At 46.3% G+C, this 8,405-nt stretch overlaps 1 non-coding gene across 1 annotated transcript; it reads left to right on the top strand.

The window, feature by feature from the left end:
* The first annotated feature begins 7,871 nt into the window (after positions 1-7,871).
* trnaq-cug (transfer RNA glutamine (anticodon CUG)) lies at positions 7,872-7,944 on the top strand. Its single transcript has one exon. It is a non-coding gene; the product is annotated as a tRNA-Gln (tRNA).
* The last annotated feature ends 461 nt before the right edge of the window (positions 7,945-8,405 follow it).

The following is an 8,405-nucleotide window of genomic DNA, read 5'->3' on the forward strand; positions in this document are numbered from 1 at the left end:
AGAAGCTGACCACCGTCACGACACACAAGGGGTTGTTTGAGTACAACAGATGTCCGTTCGGGATTCGCTCGGTTGCCACGATCTTCCAATGAAATATGGAAAGCCTCCTCAAGTCGATTCCGGGGATGGTGGTTTTTCAGGACGACATCCTCATCACGGATTACGATACTGAATAAAACCTCCACAATCTGTAGGAGGTGCTATGCAGCCTGGACCGGATAGGGCTGCGACTGGAAAATGCGAAGTGCGTCTTCCTAGCTCCAGAGGTAGAATTCCTGGTGAGGAGGGTAGCAGCAGACGGGATCAGCCCTACTGCCTCCAAAACGGAAGCGATCCAGAGAGCACCCAGAACCCGTAACACGACGGAGCTGCGTTCGTTCCTGGGTCTCCTGAACTATTTTGTTAACTTTCTTCCAAAATGAGCACGCTGCGAGAGCCGCTACACATGCTCCTACGCAAAGGTCGCGCATGTGTCTGGGGGGACAGCCAGGAAAGGGCTTTGAATAGAGCACGCAGTTTGTTATGTTCCAACACACTGTTAACGCTATATGACCCATGAAAGAAACTTGTGTTAACGTGCGATGCGTCGTCCAATGGTGTCTGGTGTGTTTTGCAGCATGACAATGCCAAGGGTCAGTTACAGCCGGTAGCTTAGGCCTCCAGAAGTCTGTCCCAGGCAGAAAGGGGCTATGGGATGGTAGAAAAGGAGGCGCTCGCATGTGTATATGCGGTAAAGAAAATGCACCAGTACCTGTTTGGCAGGGAAATTTGAGCTGGAGATGGATCACAAACCCCTAACGTCCCTTTTGGCCGACAACAAGGCCATAAATGCAAACGCATCGGCCCGCTACAGAGGTGGGCACTCACGTTAGCCGCCTATGACGACACAATTCTGCACAGACCGGGCACCGAAAACTGCGCCGATGCAATCAGCAGGCTCCCACTATCCACCACTAATGGGGCTACCGAGCATGTTTCTGAGAATGTCATGGCTGTTGAAGCTTTCGAAAGCGAAGGCTCACCCGTGACAGCCCGTCAGATTAAAGTCTGGACAAATAGAGACCCGCTATTGTCTCTAGTCAATAAATGTGTCCTGAATGGGGACTGGGCAGCCACGTACAGGGCATGCCCTGAGGAAGTTAAACTATTCCACAGGCGCAGGGATGAACTCTCGATTCAGGCCGATTGCCTACTGTGGGGAAACCGCGTAAAAACCACATGGGCAGAGAGGTGTTCATCAGAGAACTCCACAAAGAGCACCCGGGCATTGTCATGAGGAAGGCAATTGCCAAGTCACACATTTGGTGTCCAGGGATAGACGCAGATCTGGAACTTTGTGTTCGCAGGTGCAACACGTTTGCCCAACTGGGTAATGCGCCCAGGGAAGCCCCCCTTAGCCCCTGGTCCTGGCCCACCAAGCATTGGGCACGCATCCATGAGGACTACGCAGGTCCTTTCAAAAATGTTTTTGGTTTTAGTCGACGCCTGCTCCATAAGAAACATAAGAAACATAAGAATTAAGAACAGGAGTAGGCCATCTAGCCCCTCGAGCCTGCTCCGCCATTCAACAAGATCATGGCTGATCTGGCCGTGGACTCAGCTCCACTTACCCGCCCGCTCCCCGTAACCCTTAATTCCTTTAGTGGTTAAAAATCTATCTATCTGTGACTTGAATACATTCAATGAGCTCGCCTCAACTGCTTCCTTGGGCAGATAATTCCACAGATTCACAACACGCTGGGAGAAGAAATTCCTTCTCAACTCGGTTTTAAATTGGCTCCCCCGTATTTTGAGGCTGTGCCTCCTAGTTCTAGTCTCCCCTACCAGTGGAAACAACCTCTCTGCCTCTATCTTGTATATCCCTTTCATTATTTTAAATGTTTCTATGAGATCACCCCTCATCCTTCTGAACTCCACCGAGTAAAGACCCAGTCTCCTCAATCTATCATCATAAGGTAACCCCCTCATCTGCGGAATCAGCCGAGTGAATCATCTCTGTATCCCCTCCAAAGCCAGTATATCCTTCCTTAAGTAAGGTGACCAAAACTGCACGCTGTACTCCAGGTGCGGCCTCACCAATACACTGTACAGTTGCAGCAGGACCTCCCTGCTTTTGTACTCCATCCCTCTCGCAATGAAAGCGAACATTCCATTCACCTTCCTGATTACCTGCTGCACCTGCAAACTAACTTTTTGGGATTCATGCACAAGGACCCCCAGGTCCCTCTGCACCGCAGCATGTTGTAATTTCTCCCTATTCAAATAATATTCCCTTTTACTGTATTTTTTCCCAAGGTGGATGACCTCACACTTTCCGACATTGTATTCCAGCTGCAAAATCTTAGACCATTCACTTAACCTATCCAAATCTCTTTGCAGCCTCTCTGTGTCTTCTGCACAACCCGCTTTCCCACTAATCTTTGTGTCATCTGCAAATTGTGTTACACTACACTCTGTCCCCTCTTCCAGGTCATCTATGTACATTGCAAACAGTTGTGGTCCCAGCACCGATCCCTGTGGCACACCACTAACCACCGATTTCCAACCTGAAAAGCACCAATTTATCCCGACTCTCTGCTTTCTGTTCGTCAGCCAATTCTCGATCCATGCTATTACATATCATCTGACTCCGCGTACCTCTATCTTCGGAAGTAACCTTTTGTGTAGTACCTTATCGAATGCCTTTTGGAAATCTAAATACACCACATCCATCCGTACACCTCTATCCACCATGCTCGTTATATCCTCAAAGAATTCCAGTAAATTAGTTCAACGTGATTTCCCCTTCATGAATCCATGATGTGACTGCTCGATTGCACTAAGCCTATCTAGATGTCCCGCTATTTCTTCCTCAATGATAGTTTCAAACATTTTCCCCACGAGAGATGTTATACTAACCGGCCCATAGTTACCTGCCTTTTGTCTGCCCCCTTTTTTAAACAGAGGCGTTACATTAGCTGCTTTCCGATCCGCTGATACCTCCCCAGAGTCCAGAGAATTTTGGAAGATTATAGCCAATGCAGCTGCTATAACATCCGCCATCTCTTTTAATAACCTGGGATGCATTTCATCCGGACCAGGGAACTTGTCTACCTTGAGTCCTATTAGCCTGTCCAGCACTACCCGCCTAGTGATAGTGATTGTCTCAAGGTCCTCCCTTCCCACATTCCTGTGACCAGCAATTTCTGGCATGGTTTTTGTGTCTTCCACTGTGAAGACCAAAGCAAAATAATTCTTTAAGATCTCAGCCATTTCCACATTTCCCATTTTAAAATCCCTCTTCTCATCTTCTGAGGGACCAAGATTTACTTTAGTCACTCTTTGCCGTTTGAAATATGGGTAAAGGCTTTTACTATCTGTTTTTATGTTTTGCACAAGTTTAGTTTCGTAATCTATCTTTCCTTTCTTTATTGCTTTCTTTGTCATTGTTTGCTGTCGTTTAAAATTTTCCCAATCTTCTAGTTTCCCACTAACCTTGGCCACCTTATACGCATTGGTTTTTAATTTGATACTCTCCTTTATTTCCTTGGTTATCCACGGCAGGTTATCCCTTCTCTTACTGCCCTTCTTTTTCACTGGAATATATTTTTGTTGTGCATTGTGAAAGAGCTCCTTAAAAGTCCTCTGCTGTTCCTCAATTGTGCCACCGTTTTGTCTGTGTTCCCAACTACTTTAGCCAACTCTGCCCTCATCCCACTGTAGTCCCCTTTGTTTAAGCATAGTGCACTCGTTTGTGACACTACTTCCTCACCCTCATCTATATTACAAATTCAACCATACTGTGATCACTCATTCCGAGAGGATCTTTTACTAGGAGATCGTTTATTATTCCTGTCTCATTGCACAGGACCAGATCTAAGATAGCTTGCTCCCTTGTCGGTTCTGTAACATATTGTTCGAAGAAACAATCCCGTATGCATTCTATGAATTACTCCTCCAGGCTACCCCGTGCGATTTGATTTGACCAAACAATATGTAGGTTAAAATCCCCCATGATTACTGCCGTTCCTTTTTCACATGCTTCCATTATTCCCTTGATTATTTCCTACCCCACCGTCAAGTTATTAATTGGGGGCCTATAAACTACGCCCACCAGTGACTTTTTCCCGTTATTATCTGTAATCTCCACCCACAATGTTTCAACATTTTATTCATTAGAGCCAATATCATCTCTCACAACTGCCCTAATATCATCCTTTATTAACAGAGCTACCCCACCTCCTTTCCATTCTTGTCGATCTTTCCGAATTGTCAGCTACCCCTGTATGTTTAATTCCCAGTCTTCACCACCCTGCAACCACGTTTCTGTAATGGCCACCAAATCATACCCATTTGTCATGATTTCTGCCGTCAACTCATTTACTTTATTTTGAATGCTGCGTGCGTTTAGGTAGAGTGTTTAATACTAGTTTTTAGACCATGATTTTTTGTATTGACTCCTCCTGCAGCCCCTTTATATTCATACATAGTGTCACTTCCTGTCACCTTGTGGTTTACGCTTACCCCAGTGCTACTCTGCTCTGTTGCCTACTGCCTTTTGCATTCTTTCTTGAGGTCCTGTTTATCTGTGCTCTCACCCACTCTAACTAGCTCAGAGCCCTCTCCTGCGTTCTGAACACTCCTCGCATTGAGGCACCGAGCTTTCAGGCTTGCCTTTTTATTACACTTTGACCCTTTAGAATTTTGCTGTAGAGTGGCCCTTTTTGTTTTTTGCCTTGGGTTTCTCTGCCCTCCACTTATACTCATCTACTTTCTGTCTTTTGTTTCTGTCTCCATGTTGTTTCCCTCTGTCTCCCTGCATTGCTTCCCATCCCCATGCCATATTAGTTTAACTCCTCCCCAACAGCCCCAGTAAACACTCCCCCTAGCATTGGTTCCGGACCTGCCCAGGTGCAGCCCGTCTGGTTTGTACTGGTCCCACCTCCCCCAGAACCGGTTCCAATGCCCCAGGAATTTGAATCCCTCCCTGCTGCACCACTGCGCAAGCCACGTATTCATCTGAGCTATCCTGTGATTGCTACTCTGACTAACACGTGGCACTGGTAGCAATCCCGAGATTACTACTTTTGAGGTCCTACTTTTTAATTTAGCTCCTAGGTCCTTAAATTCATCTCGTCGGACCTCATCCCTTTTTTTACCTAAATCTTTGGTACCAATGTGCACCACTACAACTGGCTGTTCACCCTCCATTTTCAGAATGTCCTGCACCCGTTCCGAGAAATTCTTGACCCTTGCACCAGGTAGGCAACATACCATCTGGAGACTCGGTTGCGGCCTCAGAAACGCCTATCTATTCCCCTTACAATCGAATCCCCTATCACTATCGCTGTCCCACTCTTTTTCCTGCCCTCCTGTGTAGCAGAGCCAGCCACGGTGCCATGAACTTGGCTGCTGCTGCCCTCCCCTGATGAGTCTTCCCTCTCAACATTACTCAATGTGAGGCCAACGTGATATCCGCTACACTGCAGCCCATCAAAGGGCGAGAAACCACTGAATACAAAGGATGAGATCACAAATATCAGGGGCAATGCAGTCTGGTCAATGTCAAACCCTCCTTTCTTATTCAGCAGTGGCATGAACGGGAGTCAGACGCCACAAAAATGAATTAAAGACACAAATACAAGCAACACTTGCAAATCTTTTCAGTGTAAAATTCTTTCACTTTATTTGAAATGCTACTGCGTTGAATCTGAAAATACGCATGTTGGGATTTTATCTTCACGACTGATTGTATTTTGTGTGCATGGTAGGAATAACCGGTGCTGTTAAATTTGAAAAAAGTTGCCCCAGATTCGTGGTATCATCGGCAATCAAGATTTTGAACCAGAAAGCTGTAGCACAGTGAGTAAAATGAGATATGGTTTTCGAGTTCAGATGCAAAGCACAGGACAAATGATTGAAGTACGGACTGTTCCTGAGTTAGCATTTGTTTGATTGTGCAAAAGAAGGTGAGGGGTTAATTAATGATGGTTTCCCGTGAAAGCAAGAGAAAACTTTGAGAAGAAACCATACGGTGCCTGTCAGGTGAGCGCTACTTGTGATACCTGGTGGGAATGTACGGAGATTTTAAAGACCCTTGTATTACAGAACCTTCCTATAGAGGAACATCTCCAGCACGCTATGTCGGTCTCATGGTGCAACGGTAGTGTGTCTGACTTTAAATCCGAAGGTTGCCTGTTTAAATCACGTCGGGGTCACTGTTCGTTCGGATATTGTTCTTCCACAATTAATGTTTCTTTTGCTGTTTGGCAATAACCAGGCCCTTGCTCCAAGGTCTGTCTCACTGTTTCCCCGGTGTCAGGCAGAGAATATTTTTTTATTTAAAAAAATACTTTATTCATACAAAATTTGTACAGTACATTCAAAAGCAGTTCAGTACATTTAGCTGCGGTCAGTAATCCCATACACTACATTTGGGTTCTGACGGCAGTTCCTGTCGATATATTCCCTTGCTTTTCAGTTCCAGTACAATTCGGTACAATACGGGATACCTTGTAGTACATTCAACAAATTACATCACACGTGTCACTGTACAGTACATGGAATGGGTAACGGTACATTTATACTTTTTTTCAACGTGCATCACGAAACAGACCTTACATTGTACATGGCACTACAGATGTGTTTACAGACCATGGTGCTCCATGTACACAATAAAGAAGTTACAAGTACGGCCCGAGGGGAGTTTTATATTGATTCCTGCCCCGGGTTTTACCGTGTCAGAAGGGCTTTAAACTGTGACCCTGTCCCACCCTGCCTTTGCGGCAACTGCACCACTTTTAAGTGCGTCCCTCAGCACGTAATCCTGAATATTGGATTGCGCCAGTCTGCAACACGCAGAGGTGGATATCTCCTTGCTCTGGAAGACCAGTAAGTTTCGGCAAAACCAAAGAGCATCTTTGACTGAGTTGATGGCCCTCCAGCAGCAGGTGATGTCTGTCTCGGTGTATGTCCCTGGGAACAGCCCGTAGAGCACAGAGTCCTGTGTTACGGAGCTGCGTTCTAATGGCTCGACCCGGGTTCGATTCCCGGTCAGGGAAATTGTACTTTTCATTCAAAACCTTATAAAAAAAATAATTCATCTATTTTACACATCTTTTTGCATCTACTGTGTAAAAAAAATAGAAGCATTGATTTAAACATCATTTATTAATTCATAAAATTCTATTGTCATATGATATATTTTGGTCTGAGCATATGAGGAAATTTTCTCTCGATCACATTGGGTTTTATTCTGGTAATCTGGTGCTGAAAGTGGAGTTGTTTCCGCAGTGTAGCGGTTAACACGTTCGCCTCACACGCAAATCATCGACAGCATCAGAGGCAGTCCCTCGGGATCGAGGAGGACTTGCTTCCACTCCCAAAGTGAGTCCTTTGATGGCTGAACAGTGCGATATGAGAGCCACAGATCCTGTTACAGGTGGGACAGACATACGTCGAGGGAAGGGGTTGTTGGGACTGGTTTGCCGTGTGCTCCTTCCGCTGCCTGCGCTTGGTCTCTTCATTATCGTTGCAGCGAGCCTCAAAGAGCTCAACGCCCTCCCGGATGGACTTTCTCCAGCTCGGGCTGTCTGCGGCCAGGGTCTCCCAGGTGTCAGTGGTGATGCTGCACTTTACCAGGAAGGCTTTGAGGGTGTCCTTGTAACTTTTCCGCTGACCTCCTTTGGCTCGTTCACCCTGAAGGAGCTCCGCATAAAGACGTAAACATAAACACATACGGATTAGGGGCCGGAGTTTGCCATTCGGCCCCTCGAGCCTGGTCCACCATTGAAGAAGATCCTGTCAGTTCTTCAACAGCAAATTTTAACATCTGGGGCAGAGCCAAAAGGCGCCTGGCTGCAATGAGTGATAAAAACGTGCGTTGGTCAGAAGCCTGGCTAGCTCAGTCGGAAGAACATGAGACTCTGAATCTCAGGGTCGTGGGTTCAAGCCCCACGTTGGGAGATTTCTTTTCATTTCATGTTGCTTTCATGGAAAACCGATGACCGAAACGGCACAAAACAAAAATGTTCCTTTCAAAGTCATTAAACTCCGAAATTTCCACGCCCCGCGAATCTCCTGAACCAGATGCCTCTAGTTTTGCTGACTCAATCCATGTCCCTTTGCAATGTTGTGCTCCCACCCACACTATGAAATGTGCCAATAACTTATCGAATCATGGAATGGTTACAGCACGGAAGGCCATTCGGCCCAACGAGCCCGTGCCGACTCTCAGCGAGTTCCACTCCCCCACGCTTTCCCCGTAGCCCTGCAATTGTTTTTACTTCAGAAACTTATCCAACTCCCGTCTGAAAGATAAGATTGAATTTGCCTCCACCGCCCTTTCAAGACGTGCATCCCAGATCCTAACCACTCGGTGCTAAATGGCCATCTCCTGTTCCTATGGGTGAAGTCTGGGAAACACG

The sequence above is a fragment of the Pristiophorus japonicus genome, chromosome 25, assembly GCF_044704955.1.
Source record: "Pristiophorus japonicus isolate sPriJap1 chromosome 25, sPriJap1.hap1, whole genome shotgun sequence".
In the NCBI taxonomy this organism is placed as follows: Eukaryota; Metazoa; Chordata; class Chondrichthyes; family Pristiophoridae; genus Pristiophorus; species Pristiophorus japonicus.